Source organism: Tympanuchus pallidicinctus, unplaced genomic scaffold (assembly GCF_026119805.1).
Source record: "Tympanuchus pallidicinctus isolate F22 unplaced genomic scaffold, pur_lepc_1.0 scaffold10, whole genome shotgun sequence".
Classification (NCBI taxonomy): Eukaryota; Metazoa; Chordata; class Aves; order Galliformes; family Phasianidae; genus Tympanuchus; species Tympanuchus pallidicinctus.
Genome location: NW_026294619.1, coordinates 22,280,504 through 22,297,781, shown reverse-complemented (window position 1 = coordinate 22,297,781; position 17,278 = coordinate 22,280,504). Strand labels below are relative to the sequence as shown.

The following is a 17,278-nucleotide window of genomic DNA, read 5'->3' as shown; positions in this document are numbered from 1 at the left end:
CCTCTGCTGCCATCTGTCACAAAGCAGCAAAATGTAACAGAATTTGGTGGGATGGTGTCTCGCTCCAATTTATAGGAGGGAGAGGAGGTTCTTTTATAATCTATATACCCGGCGTGAGATTAAGAAGCAACGGTTCAAATGTTGGTCCGACCAGTTTATTACAAATCTTAATCAGGGGAAATGGGGAAGGGGAGAACGGACACTATTATGAATTAGGATAATGGGGGAAGGGAAGGAGGGCGATAGAAAAGATAGAAAAGAAGAGGCAAGGAGTCTTTATAGGAAGCAAGAGGGACATAGTCACCACCATGGATCCAGCGTGGTTCGTAGTTCCGTCTTTGATCCTCAGTAGTGGTGGGTCGTCAGGCATTGTTATCCTGTTGCCAACGACGACGATGACCATGGTGATGATGGCCCTTTTTCAATAGTTTCAGAGTGGTTGAGTCAGCTGTTTTTGGAGTGACAGCTCAAATCCAAAGTGGTCGAATCAGCTCTCCTTTGAGTGACAGATCAAACCCAAGGTGGTTGAGTCAGTTCTCCTTGCGGTGGCAGCTTCTGGCTCTGGGATCTCAGCAGGAACCTCCTTTGTTCTTATCTTCCTGGCCTTGCCAGCAGATAAGAGGAAGCAGGGAGGCACCAACTTGCATCTTGCCTTCGCAAGATACAATGGTATCATCCCCCAGCCTTCCATACTTAGCTGGAGCGGTTTGGCCACAGGCCAGATCTTCCACCAGTGAACACTGCTGAGCACTCTCTTCCGCTCTTCTACAGAGCAAGCAGCTCTGGGGGAAGGGCTTGCAAATGTTCCCAAAGCGATATCGATTGTCACACAGTTAGCACCCATCAGTTGCCTCCTTGACAAGTCACTCAGAGTCTTATCACAAGAAAAACCTCAGGAAGCAAGCTTTGAGCCAAAAAAAAACTAAGAAGGATTCTCACAGATGGCTCAATCTCCATTACCACACCACCAACACCCACCTCTAAAGTTATGGGCCAACATAATAAAATAAGAGGCATTACTTTCAAAGCAGCCCTCATATATTTAATTTCGGAGTGTAAATTCCATGGGTTATGTGTCATTAAGTCAAAGTTCATATCTTATTAATTCTTTAAGTAAATCAGTAATTAGTAAAATAAATTAAATATAGTAGTATGATGTATTCAGCATGGGTTCACCAGGGGGTGGTCATGCTCAACCAATCTAGTAGCCTTCCATGATATCATCACTGACTGGGTGGATGTAATCTACTTCGATTTCAGCAAGGAATTTGACACTGTCTCCCACGACATTCTTCTAACAAAGTTAAGGAAGTGTGAAATAGATGAGTGGACGGTGAGGTGGACTGAGAACTGGCTGACTGGCCAAGCTCAGAGGGCTGTGATTAGTGGTGCAGATTCCAGTTGGAGGCCTATATTTAGCAGTGTTCCTCAAGGGTCGGTGCTGGGTTTGGTCTTATGCAACATCTTCATCAGTGACCTTAATGAGGGGATAGTGTCCACCCTCAGCAAGTTTGCTGATGACACAAAGCTGGGAGGAATTTCTGACACAGTAGAAGGCTGTGCTGCCATTCAGCAAGACCTGAACAATCTGGAGAGTTGGGCAGGGAGGAACCAGATGAGGTTTAACAAGAGCAAGTGTAGAGTCTTGCACCTAAGGAGGAATAACCGCATGCACCTCTACAAGTTCGGGGATGACCTGCTGGAGCTCTATGGTGAGGGACCTGGGTGTCCTGGTGTACGACAGGTTGGCCATGAGCCAACAGTGTGCCCTTGTGGCCAAGAAGGCCAATGGCACCCAGGGGTGCATTAAAAAGAATATGCCCAAGTCAAGGGAGGTGATCCTCTCCCTCTACTCTGCCCTGCCCAGAAGAGGGCCACAAAGATGATAAAGGTCCTGGAGAATCTCCCTTATTAGGAAAGACTGAGTGACCTGGATTTGTTCAGCATTGAGAAAAGGAGACTTAGAGAGGATCTGATCAATGTCCATAAATATCTAAGGTGCGGGAGGCAAAGGGACTAGGCCAGACCTTTCAGCAGTGCATGGCGATAGGACAAGGAAAAATGGCCATAAACTGAAGCATAGGAAGTTCCTCATAAAAGTGTAGAGGAACTTCTTCACAGTATGGGTGACACAGCTCTGGAATGGGTTGCCTAAGGAGACTGTGGAGTCGCCTTTCCTGGTGATATTCAAGACCCTCCTGGACACCCACCTGTGCAACCTGCTCTAGGAAGCGTGCTTCAGCAGGGGTGTTGGACTCGATGACCTCTGGAGATCCTGTCAAGCCCCTACAATTCTGTGATTTTATGATTCTGTGATATATTCAATATTAAATATGCAATAATTATTTTTGTAAGCTTGAAGTAGATTTTAAAGTGCTCTACTCTGATCTTTGAATTGCACATTTAATGGTATCACTTTAGAGTAAATGGAAATTTTAATGCATCAAATAATTTCATTCAAGCTGTAATCATATGGCCTTACCTGGGTTAATATACCTTTATAGTCACTTACAGAGGGTGCAATTTCAAAATTCAAGGGGAGCTTTTTTTGTTTGATTATTGAAAAGATTTTTCCGGAACATATCTAAGACAATCTTTATTCAAAGAACAGCAGATGCATTGGATGAAATCATATTTGCAGAAGAAAAAAAAAAAAAAAGGCAAAGGAATGGCTGCTATAAAATCAGCTTGAAAGAAATAATTAGCTTCTGTCTTGCTTATGATTTCAAATGGACTTGGCCTTATCTTTTAAGTATGATATGTATTACAAATTGCTCCTTACTCATCAACTGGAGCTCATCTGTGAGCATTTCTGTCCTTACATATGAAGAGTCGAAATTGCATTTTGTTATTATTGTTAACAAAAGTAAAAATCCTTTAAATTTTAGGATATCTGCAAAAACTATTTCATATCACCTCTTTACCACAGACACTCCTTATTTTACTGGAAAGTGAATATACTGTAACTAGGTAGGCAGATTAATGGATAATTAACAAACTCTGATTTTCCTTGATATTTTATTTGTTGTGCAGACCCAGTGCTGGTCAACATTAGTTGTGTGAAGAGATTTCTGGCTAGATGTGAGATATGTACCTGGCAGTGGCAGGTGGCAACAGCAGAGATGCTCTTCTTGGCTTGAACCATCCTAGGAAGTGATCACAACTGTCCAGCCAAAAACAGCCTCCCTGAAGCCCAAGGAAAAGCTATAAAGGAGAAGTGTCCCATCAAATAACCGACTGTCTTTCTGTGCCCGAGGAGGTCTGGCAGTAGTTTGTGTATTATTACCAAAAGCTCCTTGGTAAGATAAATACCACTGCCCTCAGTGATTCAATGCATTTGAAAGTGACTCACTATTTGTTAAATAAGCACTAACTCAGATAAGTTGGTTGGAAATTAAAATATGTGCGATAATGTTTTAGCCTGAAGTATATACAAGTTTTGAGTTTTTGTTTTTTGTTTTTTGTTTTTTTTCCTAGCAGTTTTTCTGCCCTCAAACAAAGATAAGCAGTGATAAAATCCAATTATTAAGTTGGGAGCAGTATTGTAAGAACAGATAAGAGTAGCTTGCTTCTAAATGTTTTGTCCTTTTACAAGTAAATTGAATTTTGACAGTGAAAAATTGTCATTTTATGAAAGTGATATCTAGCCAGATCTGATATGTTTACTGAATGAGATGGGAGAAATGCATTTAATGCATAAGTTAGATAGTTTATTTCAGTACTGATAAATAAATAGTGATTTTATTTTGAATAGGTGAGGAACTATGTTTGGGGGAGGGTAGTCTTGACCTACTAAATTTGTATTGTAAATTTATAATGAAAATTATATTAAGCTTATGTATGTAAAGAAAATCCAAATACTATATGTACAGATAAAAGTATATATTATATGACTGAAATTAACGAACAAGTTACCCGGAGATGTGGTGGACGACCCACTCCCGGAAATATACAAGGCTCTGAGCAACTTGATCTAGCTGTAAGATCTCCGATTCATTGTGGGGCAGTTGGACTACAGGACCTCCAATTGTCCCTTCCAACTCAAAAAATTCTATGATTCTTTGTTAGTATACATATACAGCTGTTAATCATGTAGTTCACAATTTTTTTCTTTTTAAATGAAGATAAAAAGCAGAACCATATAATTCAGCCTTTAGTGCTAACCATTTTTACAGGATATTTTAAATTTATTATTCCATCTGGGACTCAAATATGTTGTGTAGTCATAGTCCATACAGTACAACACAACAAAAAAGACTAAATGTGAATTGAACGAATGTTCAGTAAATCCCCAAAACATTCTAAGTTCAATGTAAATGAAGACAAAAAAAAAAGAAAAAGTCTGAATACCTTCTGGAATACATCTTGACTATTCAAATCTTCTGGGTCTCAAAATCTGGCCACCAAATACTGCAGAAACTGTTTCTATGGTTTTGGACTCATGTCCAGTCTTATCTAGAGGATGGCAGAACCAGCACATAAAGTATTTACAAAACAAATAGAAGCTAAGTGCAGAAAAGATCTGACGTTTTCAAATTTACCTCAACATAGTGCTTTCCAAGTCAACTGAAGCAGAAGGAGGAAGTAAGATGTATTTTTGTTTTACCAGAATCATCCAATTATTTTCCATGCAGATAAATTTGGGTTCAAATGTCTGCTGGTACACTGCCATCCTTAGCAGATGTCTACTTACGCCTGTGGAAAAAGCAACAACACAGCACTGTTGATGCCTTTTAATATCTGAATACAGCATAATGTCTAACAGCAGAGTTTCAATAATGGATTTTTCGACAGTCAAAATTTCAGCAAGTCAGTTCATATATTCATAAATTTGTCATATCCTGATAATTGTATTTCATGCAATCTGAAGACTATATAGTACATATGCTTCAAAGCTAGGACATCTGTTGCAAATTTACAAATGTAGTTTGCCAAACAACCCTGCAGAGACAGGAGCACACCTGCTCAAACAAGTTGGAACTATTACAAAAGTGCAAACTTGACCTAGGCTTCATGAAACAGCAACAGTGATTTCATAATATATTAAAAAAAAAAAAAAGGATGAAATGTCAGCAATGTAATCTGCAATTTATTGATCGATAAAAACATCTGCTGATTTAATATTCATAAACAAAGCCAAGTAAATTATGCTTCTTCATAGAAGTTCATTTCCAAAAATGGAAAGTTTATAAAAAGTGCCTAATTTTCATTTTTGAAGCAGAATAAAGATTCTGATATTACACTGAACATCCCAATCAATTTGTTGAACAGGATGGTATTATATGGGAGAAAAATTATAAGACAAGCTTAACGAGCTGGAAAATACCAGATGAACCAAGAGGATTCAGTGTTGGCTGTATTCCCACTGGATCAGACTCAGTATGAGGGGACAGACACAGTGGGAAATAGGACCTCGTATCTAATCTAGTCTCACATAATGGGACCTCTATTATTTGCTCTAATGAAAGATATGTCTATGCGATTTTATTTTTTTTTTGCAGGCAGATGTGAATTTTTTCTGCCAGTTTGCTAACCTAACTGGAAGCTGTATATGTCAGACAATGAACCTTTTCTAACACACATTGCTCCTCATTGCATCTTATTAGCTCAGATTTGACATTATCGAGTGTGTCTACATCATTTCTGACTTGGAAGTGGCTGGCTTCCAACTGGCTTTAAGTGTGGGCAGTTGCCATCAAAGTGTTCAACCATATCTGAACTTGAAATCCAATATATACATGCCTTCAGTGTTTTAAAAAAAACCATAGGAGATGTTATTCAGAAAAATAAAATTTGATATCTTATTAGCAGACCACTAAGAAAGGAAAAACATAAGAAATTTTATTTGGTTGATTTCTGAAGAAGGAAAGGCTTATGAGGATAGATTCTTAAGGAGGATGGATCAGACATTCTATCAATATTCTTTCAGCTTTAGAAGTGAGATGACAGGCACAACAACACAGTATGAAATGGAGTGCTATTTCTTCAGTAAAAAAAAACAGTACTATTTCACTGAGAACTAGCAGGTTAGGTCTCCAGATATTCAGCAAGAACATAAAGTCTTGGGGTGATACGAACAGAAAATATGTATACTTCTCTATCAGGTATGATGACAAATGTAGAGGCAAATGTAAGGACTCACACTTGCCTAGGAAGATAGTCCTGTTAATGAGCTAGGCCATGAGGATATGGCAGTCTGGTGTACCATGTTACTAAAGTGGCTGAAATATCTCAAGAGAAATCCGTAAGATGAGTCACTGATGCAGTTTGACTAGCACAACATCATAACGAAGGCACTGCAGTTTTCATATAGTATGAAGTAAAAAAAAACATATAATATGCAGGGAAAATAATGACGTTCATTAAGCAAATGTAAAAAATTAGGCACTGAAAAGTATAACTCATCATTCCTACTGACTACAGTTTTTTTGAATGTCACGGAGTTGATCAGATCAATCTATGTCTGTGACAGGGGCGATAGGCCTCTGCCCTCCCCCCACACCCCAGTCCCACAAAAATGGGAAGGAAGGAAGAGAGGAAAAGAGCAGCGGCAACAATCTATGGAGGAAAACTTATTTTACTATAATATTGGAATACAAGATAACACAATATATACAATTTAATTGAAATTGAGATGAATAAATCAGACAAGATGAGAGAGAGAGAGTTCCCGGAACCGAGTCAAACCTGAAAAGCTTGGAACGGCTTGGAAAGCACCTCCAGCACCCACTGCCAGGCAGCAAGAGAGCGCCCCCCTCCACCTGGAAGGGCCAGATCCCGTGACTTCTGTAATGTACAGGGATAGGTACCTGGGATTGGGCATTAACACTTTAATACCCCGTACACTACATAATGTTTTGATGTGGAATACTGAAACCCAAAGTAAAAACAAACAAACAAACAAGAAACATAGAACCATGACATTGAAGTACGTGTGTAAGTGGGAATTTCCAGTAAAAACTAAGTTGAACCGTTCTGTTCCCAGAGTATTGCATCCTCCTTCCATGTACACAGAGCTAATGGGAGGCAAAGATGCAAGCCAATGTGCCTGTTGTGTCAGTCCAATCTTATACGTGCGTACAAGCATACATGCAGCACACTCCAGTCTACGATTTACAACTGGCCCACATCACATATAAAATATCTTTCTAATTTCCCTTCTTTCTTCAGAAACATTCCAGTCTCATTCTAGAGGAGAATGAGCAGACAGAATGGTGTAGTGCTGAGAAGCAGTGGTAATGAGCTTACCATAAAAATAAAATAATACTTTATAAAATAATTCAAGAAAGAGTTAACATTCTGAAAACTATCATAACTCAGAGTTAGTCCTCAGGAGAACATCAGGGTTTATGGAAGCTATGCATATACTATAGAATATGGTTAACCTTAAGGAAAAAAGTAAAAAAGATATTTACAATTAAGGTGTTTCAGTAACCTAAAATCTTCCTCATTTTTCTATTCTTGGAGAGACTTTTATGAAAGATATACTATTTCAGGCAATTATCAGAAGGTAACCTTGATGACTGTTTTATATTACTCACTAGCTTCCGATCTAATGCTGGGTAAAGGATATGAGAGAGGAAAAGGGGAATGCAGGAAGGTAGGCAGACAAAAAGAGAATGAAGTATATTGCTGTATACATTCCTATATTCTTATGGTAATGACAAGAAAGAAGGAACAGGAGGGTTGGTTTTTTTTTTTCCTTTTTATTAGAGGAAAATGCCTTAATGATCTGAAAATTATGTCTTATGTCTATCTTTGTCATGAGAATGCAAACTGGAATCCTTAGGATGTGAAAATAATAAAAACTTTTTTTTTTTCTCATGATTCACCAAATAGTAAGGAAGCAAAGTAGCCAGTAAGTTCATTTATTTTCAAGGAAAGCTACCAGCATAAGGAATATTCTCCAACATCCATTTTGTTGATCGTAAATGCCATATGAATTTGTTGTAAAATGTCTTCTAATATACCAAAGCATAGCTACATATCTTTTTTTGTTTTGTTTTGGGTTTTTTTGTTTTTTTGTTTTTTTTTGGTGCATTCACATGCCCTGCAGGAAAATAAAAATGGTAATGAGTGAATAATTATTTTCTTTTGTCATTTCTGCAAGTAAGTTCATGTGTATTGTACGTCAGATATATTTTGTCTTCAGTCTAATCAGGTTGCTCTGATGGAAATACGAAAACCTGAAGAATATCATGTTCACTGAACTAGTTGCTCTCTTATAGTTGGGATTTCCTGATATTAACCATCTGTGACTCTAATGGTTTATTAGCACCATTCTTTTTCTCACATGATTCCATCAATTTAATTTTCAAGTCTTTCAATTTTCTGGAAAGCATTCACAAAGCCCATTAAAGATAAGATTTCAATAAACTCCTTTGAAATGTTGATAGTAGTTCTCTCTGCTCTAAAACCTTTATGCTTTCCTTTCCTTTTTAATTGCCTCACCCTTTTCTCAGACCCCTGATCTTTTTTTTTTTTTTTTTTTTAATTTTATTTTTTTCCAGGATTGAGATTTCTTACAGGAAAAAAAAAAAAAAAAAAAAAAAAAAAAAAAAAAAAAAAAAAAAAAAAAAAAAAAAAACAAAGGAAAAAAAAAAAAACAAAAAAACAACAAACAAGTGATGTGGGGTTCTGTTTATAAATTTTGTCCATTTTGGATGTTATGACAGGGCTGGATCTCATTTCTCTGATTCATGTTAGGTTTCATTGTAACCAAAGTAAATATCTTTGTTGCATTTCTGCACTGCTGCTCATTTAGCTTTTGATTTTCTGCACAGAATTTTAGGTCTGATCAGTGCATGAATCTTTTTTCTTGCTTTTAGTGTCAGTTAGTGAATAAATGAGAAACTTTTAGTTACACTTTCGTGCTTTTAGGATATCTGAGGATATTTTTGGATAGTATAACACTATCTGAAAACAGATGATCAATTTTTTATTGATGAGTGTTTCATTATATGGAAAGTATCATATATTTCAAGCAATCCTGTGTTTTGAAACATAAAATATGCTCTGATGGTGAAAAATTAAGTCATTAATCAACTAATTCAAACAAGTATTTTTGTGTATAGGCTAAAGAACTATTATTTAATTTTATGCACCATATTTCTCACAAAACATGCTCCTGTACATTTTGGCATTGCTACAGATATTAATTTATATTGAAATTTATATATGAAAATATGTTAATTTTATACTAATTTATAATTATTAATTTAATATTAATTTATATTAAAAGAGAGAACTTTCAACTGAGAATTGAATATAAGTTTGAATTTTCTGCAGTTTACTCAGTCAGAAAAGGGAAGATGTTGAGGACCCATCTCAACATGTTGAGGTGGATTCTGAGGTCCAGATTTTTCTTTAAAGGTGTCATGGATGTGACTTTTCTTGGCTGCCAGACAGTCACCCAGATGCTGTCACACTCCCCCTCCTTTACAGAACATGAGGAGAAACTTTCATAATTTGAGAAAGGGACACGGAAATTAATTACCAGTTACCACTGTGGATGAAACAGTCTTTACCTGGATATGAATTATTTAATTTATTTCCAATTAGAATATAGAATAGGATGGTGAGAAAGAAAGAGGAAAAATAAAACACATTCCCCAACGCTCCCTTCTTCCAGGGCTCAACATCACTCTATACCCTACTCCTCCTTCTCTTCTCCTACCCTAAACAGCTCATGGGGATGGGGAACAGGAGCTGTGGCCAGACTTTTAACAGCTTCTCTATTCCACTCCTTCCTTCTCACACTTTTCTCCTACTTCAGAGTTGATCCTACCCACAGACTGCGGTCCTTCATGGCGTGCTCTCTTCTTTACATTATCTTTCTCATAAAACTTCATTTCTAACTTTAGAGCCTTATGTTTTCTGGTAAATAGTATCTGTCCTATTCCAAGTTTCTGATGTGTATGTCCAGTCCACTCAAGAAAGAAAACAAAATCTTTCGTGAGCTTACAATTGTGCATCTTCTACTGTGCAAATAGAGCTCTAAATTAACAAATAAGAAAGAATTTATTGTAGTAACACTAATGCTTTAATGATTACTGCAAACATTTTCTATAAGCTTTGCAATTTAAAGGCTCAAAACACAAAGCTTCATTTGCTGACTTCTGTTGAAATAAAATCAAGTGGCTGAACATACAATAAATTACTATTCAATTGCTTATGTATCACTAGCATTTTTTTCCTTTTCCATTGTATAACTCTTCTAATTTTTTCAATAAAGTTCAGGAGGCTTCACGCAATGATATATTAGACTTTCCACTGACAACTCTGAAAATGAGATAAAGTTGCCACTGTTACGTATAAGAAAAGATACATGATTTTTCACTGATAACTGAGCAGTATCTTTTCCAAACTCAAAAATCAAAGATTTGAACTTCAACACAAGCTGAGAGCTGGGATTGTCCAGTCTGGAGAAGAGAGGGCTCCGAGGTGACCTGAGAGTGTCCTTTCAGTATCTAAAGGGCAACTCTGAGAAAGAAGGGGACAGACCCTTTAGCAGGGTCTGTGATGACAGGACAAGGGGAAATGCTTTCAAACTATAAGAAAGGAGATATAGATTGAACATAAGGAAACACACACTGTGTATGTATGTTAAATTAAATAGTGTGCTGCACAATTGTTATAATGTTTTTTTTTTTTTATTCCATTGTTATAATGTTTTTTTTATTCCAGGGCAGTTATTCAGGGTAACTTGTTTCAGTAGTTCCTTAAAAAACTGACTCAAGTTCATAGTGTTCTCTTTCCTCTGTATAGATCATTCTACACTTCTTTGTGTTTGGAATTAATCTCCTTTTCTCCCTGTGACTATGAGTAGCAATGCATACATTATGAATTTGGATGCTTGACATTTATACAGCAAGACTGTGACAATATGGCTTTGAATTCAAAATAGCACTATCAGTGTGGTCCTGACAGAAAAATGATTTTTCCATTCTTTTTATTGTACCTTCTACAATTGACAACATTAGAGATAAGTAGAGCTATTCCCTACTTCGTTCCCTGAAGTATGGCAGAATAAAGCAAGAGTAGAGACTAACGCTCTTCTCAAGGTGTAGAGAGTTCATTTTGACTTCAACACATTTTTACTGAGAGAGCTGTCTACAATTTTGTCCAGCAAATATTAAAAAAATGAATATTCTATTTATCCAGAATAGGAAGGAATTATTTTGTCTTGAAACACCAGAAACTCCCAAACACTTGTTTAGAGAGATTTGTATGTATTTCTGATGAACATTTTTGTAATCTTAAAAAATGTCACTCTTCTGATACCATTTTATGCCTTTTTGCACATCTGTCACATTAAGCTTGACAGATTCCTTTAAAGGAGAGTGCTTTAGCTTACTGAATTGGGTTGTTCCATCCACATGCTTAATTTAAGTGATGGACATGGTACATGGTAAAATATATTCCAATTTTTAGACATAATAACTTGATAGCTGACAGATACTTCACGTGAAACCATTAGGGACATTTCTCAATACGGACACATCTGTGTTTTTGTGGATTCCTGTGCCAAGTTACTTCAATATTATGTTGTTTGGTGACAATCTGGAAGGCCTTCACTACATTAAAGAAAAGTTAAAGAGAAAATACACCTGGCAGCTCAGGGCAGATGATTCAGGTACCATACGCTTCAAGCTATTTTAAAGAGAAATCACATCTATTTCTCTGACTACAGCACTGAGATTTCACAGGCTAGCAAGCCCTTCCAGGGACATATGATTAGTTATATGCTTGGTGTATTTCACTTATAGCAAATACTGTATATCAGAATTTGGTTTGGAGTCAGGCATAGAGAAACTTCTCAGCTAGTTTACTAAAGTACAACACCAAATATTAGAATTGAATTGAGAGAATACAGGACTATAATTTTCAATGTTTTGGCTACATTTGCTTTAATCATTCTTATATACATTCTAACGTATTCCAGATCTTCATTTAGAATTATATCTTGACCTCTGATCTTTATGTTAGTTTGGGGGAAGGAAGATTTCAGGTTTGGGAGAAAACTTAATTACTATATAATATAAAGTTATACCCTAGGTTTTGGGAAATTGCTTTAATTCTGCAACTTTATACATTTAAGTATTGCCATGGTTTTAGTTGGGACAGAGGTAATTTTCTTCATAGGGTCTTTCGTACTTTTTCCTTTTCTACTTTCTCCATCATTCCACTTGAAAGTGAATGAGTGGCTGTGTGTTGCTAAGCTGCCTGCTGAAGTTGAACCAAAACAAGTATTTCAATGCATAAACTACAATTCTTCAGCATAAAAGATATGCATTTAAATTACATAAATCTAATTTCTGCCTGAAACTCATTTGGATACTGTCCTGGAAATTAAGGTAAATTTTCATTATAGTTCTTAAACTCCAAGATTATCTGATGAAAGAAAATCTCCCTCACAGTGATACAACTAGCCATCATGTCTGTATCCTTCAGCATCATTTTAATACAGAAATTAGAATGAAACATGCTTCATTAGAAGGTTTGGCAGAAGCATGCTGCAGTTCGGACATCTCTCTTTGCCAGGTTGCCTTGGAAAGTCATAATAGGAAGAGCAATAATTATTATAAATAGTAGCAATAATACTGAATAAAATTGAATAATATAAATAAGATTACAAAAATGTTGGCTGAAAGGGTTTTCTATGGGCCATTTAGTCCAGCTCAAAGAAAGACTATTGCAGGCAGTAGGTTAGGTGAGCCACAGCTTTTTCAAGACAAGTATGGAAAAAGCAAGAATGGAGATTTCTCAGCCTCTCAGCTCTTCCTAATCTCTTTTTAGATAATGGGAAACAAGTCTTAACTAATATTCACTCATTCTTCTCTATAAACTAAAGCTAATCCATCTATTTTAAATTCTGACTATTTTCATTCATTTCTCTCCTGACAAAACCAATATTTATTAATGTAACTGCTGTTCATAATGGCTTGAACAAATTTACTTTGAATGCAGGTCATCAGCTTATCCATTGTTGCTTCATTGTCATTGCATTTGATGTGTCAAAATCATGTTGTTTTCTTTATGTTTGCCAGTTTGATGAAATATTAGGAAAGAGTATTTATAAATAGCAAATATCTATGTTTACATATCAGCGTGAATATTTTTACAGAGTAGAAGTATTCCTCATGTGCTTAGGTAAACAAACAAACAAACAAAACAAAACAAAAAACAGTACCCAGCAGTGATGGGGCATAAAAATGACTCTGTAAGTACAGAAAAATGCATTAGCTTATAAATAACTAGGTCTAAAAGCAAGATGCAAGTGTATGAGAGTTTTCTTCCCCTTAGTTTCCTTTCTGCCATCACTTCAATGTTTGAGACCGAACAGCTCAAGAGAGCAACTTAAACAGCCTGCTAAGATCTGATCAGACTTGGGCATTTAAGGCATTTTGCTGTTCTAGGAAGTTCTCTTTTGACAATTGGAGATAAAGGCAGTGAGTTGGAGTATCTAGGGCAGAGGAGACACTGAGATCAGAACTGCAGAGAAGCAAGAGTAAAAAATCTATCTACAAATTCGCTTCCATTTTAAATACAGTTAAACCGAAACACAATTAACAGTTTGTATGTATAGAAATAGAATGAATATTCACAGTGGTGGAAGTTGTTTGGCTATACCTTGCAAGTAGTCTACTACAAAGAATGAGTTGCAGCTGTTCTACATACAGATGCTGCTTTGCCTGCCATGATACTGGATAGGGATGGATATGATCACTAGAGACAGAAATACAGAATAAAAGGCAGCTAAAGCAGCTCATTTGTGAGCAGCAGACTTCCTGAGAAAGAAGAAATTCCAATGAGTGAAACAGTTACTCTGTATCTGAAATGAGACCACAATAATCTTGCTAGAAAATCTGAACTATTATTTTGGTAGCATATCCCCTTTAATGCTCTATGTGCAAGTATTTACAGTCATAGCATTTGTGAGGAAAAAACCCAATATATGATATCTGCGAAATAGTTGACTTGGTAGATAATGAGAAATCTGTTTTAGCAATGAACCTGCCCCACTGTATTTCAAGGAACTCAGATCTACACATGCCCATTTTCTCATATGTTTATTTCTAGGGAAGTGCATTCAAAAAACCCTCTCTGGCCATAAATAAATGGTATCATATACTATGCAATGTAATTAAGATGTACAAAGAAGGTGATGCTAATCTTTGTTTAGCTAAGTCCGTGTTTCTTTACAGAGATCATACTATTTCAAATGATGTGACCCTTACATCATTTAATGCCAATTGGAAAACAAAATTAGCTGAAACAATATTTTTACTATCACTTAAAAATCAGTGTAATTTTAGTAGATTAAAATAGGAAACCGTAACTTAAAAATATAAGTAAAAGTACACTAAGATTGACTTGAAATGGTTTTCAATGTGCTCTCTAAATAGTCACAGTAAAGTTCAAAAGAGATGTTCTATTTCCAGTAACCTTTACTCCTAATAAACCAACTTAGAACTAAGAAAACTTCCATACTGCTAGTATGTGCACTTAGGATCTTACAACATTTACTCCATAATTACCAAGCTTAGAAATAATAGAGTAAGTCAGCCTTCAACAATATATTGTTATATTTTTTTCTTTATTTGTTTTTAATGTTTTTAATAATTTCATAGAATGTGAGAGGAGAGGAGAGGAGAGGAGAGGAGAGGAGAGGAGAGGAGAGGAGAGGAGAGGAGAGGAGAGGAGAGGAGAGGAGAGGAGAGGAGAGGAGAGGAGAGGAGAGGAGAGGAGAGGAGAGGAGAGGAGAGGAGAGGAGAGGAGAGGAGAGGAGAGGAGAGGAGAGGAGAGGAGAGGAGCTCCAAAACTAATGCTTCCTATTTTACTGTGTAAGCCTGCTATGACAGAGGCAGATATAGATGCTATGGAAGTAGAGGCTGAACCTTTCTGTCAGCATTCCATGACATTTTGTTGCTGTGCAACAGATGGCAACAGAGATACAGTCTGACAAAATGGTATTTGACACGCAAGTGCACATGAAGCAAAAGTGTGTCATTGAATTCCTCCGTGCAGAAAAAATGGGACTCATTGACATTCAATAGCACTTACTGAATATTTATGGAGATCAAACAATGAATGTGAGCACAGTGAGGCAGTGGCTGGTGCATTTCAACAGTGGTGATTGTGACATGGTAAACAAGCCACACTCCACACAACTGTTACACCACAAAATGAAGAGCATCTTACCAGCTCATCCACTCGAATCAGCTTATTATGTCCACAGAACTCTGTAAGGAGCTGAATACTGGATTTAGTGTGTTGGAAAGAATGGTGGCAATGTTGGAAAATCACAAATTTTGTGCCAAATGAGTCCCACAAATGCTCACACAGGAACAGAAAGAACACTGTATGCAATCTAATTAATCAATAGGAAGATGGATGTGACAGTTTCCTAAAATGCATCACTACTGATGATGGGATATGGTGTGATGGAGTGAAAATGATAGTCCATGGATGATGACATATGAATTTCCCATCAAAGAAAAAGTTCAAGATGCATCTCTCAGAAGGTATACTGATGTGCAATATCTTTTCCTATAGGAAAAGGATAATCCACCTAGATTTTCTGGAACCTGAAAAAAACACCATCTTTGACCACTGCAACCCGATGCTGACTAAACTGAAGGCTTGAACTTCCAGAATCAAGCCAGAGAAGACAACATTTTTCTTGCAACATGAAAATACGCCCCCATTCCAGTTTGAAAACCATGGAGCACTTTGTCAATCTTGGCTGGACTGTTCTAGCACCATATGGTTCAGATTTGGTGCCTACAGATTCCATGGAAATAAATAGGGAAGCATTATTTTTGGAGTGAAATACATGTAATAGAACAGTTCACTTGGAAAGAACCTTCCAACTGAAATCATAAGTTTCACAATAAAAGCAATTTGTCTCTTTGTACTACTATATGAATAGAAACAATAACAGCATAAACATGCACATGTCTACATAAATAGATGCACACTATAATACTTGCATAAAAACTAGCCATCAACTTTGTTTTCATTTAAAAATACAACAATCATGGAAATACAAGGCAGAAACATTAGGAATTCTAAAAATCATTTTCGTTAGTCAGAGACTGAAGAAATAGTTTAGAAAACAGCAAGTGAGCTGTGTAATAATAGATTTCCTATCTGGAAGAAATAATTTCTGTAGGAGTCTGTGCAATGCAGCCATTATCTTTATTCTATCTTCAAGGATCTTCATAATCATGAACTGATTCTCCTATTGGGTACTTTTTATTAGTCTTCCACAAGTGGAAGTCATTTTTTCCCTTATAATTTTTTTTTTTCCTTTAAACAGAGCATATTTTGATGTTATTACTTCTAGGTCACTGGGGATTTATTGCTCATCTCTTTCTTCAGGTTCCAGACTGGAAATTTTTGACATTTTCAGATTTCAATTCTTGAACAGCACAAAATCAATGGAAAGATTTTCCTATTCTTTGCTCATCTTCAGTAGCTGCTTAGACAGTTCCCAGTAGAATGAATTGCTACCAGTGAAGCTTTAAATTCTGTTACTATTAAAATGTCCATGGCATTTCCCTAGCTAGATCTCACTGGCATGCCAGAAAATGCATTGCTTATTCTCTCATTTCCAAAGTCCTGGTGTTATGGGAAGAGCTATCTGAAGAGTAGCCTTCCATCTACAGTTTGTAATGAAACATGGTACTAAACAAAACAGTGAAATCCCTGTGATTCAAATGGACTGTACTGGAATTAATTTAATACTGTAGGCTAGCAGCAGAGAATAACCATACATGATTTAAACTGAAGCATTTAATGACAGGTATAAGCTAAGAATGCATGCAGAGTCATTCACTGTCTCAAATGACTAAAGGATTCTGATTAACCTGTAGATCTATTAATATTTTCATTTTGTGTACATCAGCTTTATCTAAGTAAACAGGCAAGAATATACACAAGGTAGAATATACACAAGGTTCAATCTCCCTGGGAGCACTCCTTTTGTTTCTTCTCTGTTATTGTGTCTTCTCTGTTAAGTTTCTACAAATTTTTGTTAGTTGTGAGTAAAGATGATTTACATAATGTTATATTCTAGGATCACAATAGAAAAAAAAAACACCTCAGTTTTATACCAGAATGGGTAGATTCATCAGTGCATTTACTTTATAGGCACAGCAATGATGAAGTGTTACAGATTAACCTAAAACATTAGCCAAAGACAGTGTCTAAAATACATAATCCTCACTGTGAGAAAAATAAACGTAAAAGACAGTGAGGATTCTAAGAATCA

General features: G+C 36.4%; 1 long non-coding RNA gene across 3 annotated transcripts in view; it reads right to left on the bottom strand.

Annotated features, from left to right (window-relative positions):
- LOC128072975 (uncharacterized) overlaps positions 1-8,621 on the bottom strand; it is a 243,766-nt gene extending 235,145 nt beyond the window's left edge. For all 3 annotated transcript variants that reach the window (XR_008202555.1, XR_008202556.1, XR_008202557.1), the window contains exon 1: positions 8,527-8,621. This is a non-coding gene — a long non-coding RNA (uncharacterized LOC128072975). The remainder of the gene's footprint in view (positions 1-8,526) is intronic.
- Between the last annotated feature and the right edge of the window lie 8,657 nt (positions 8,622-17,278).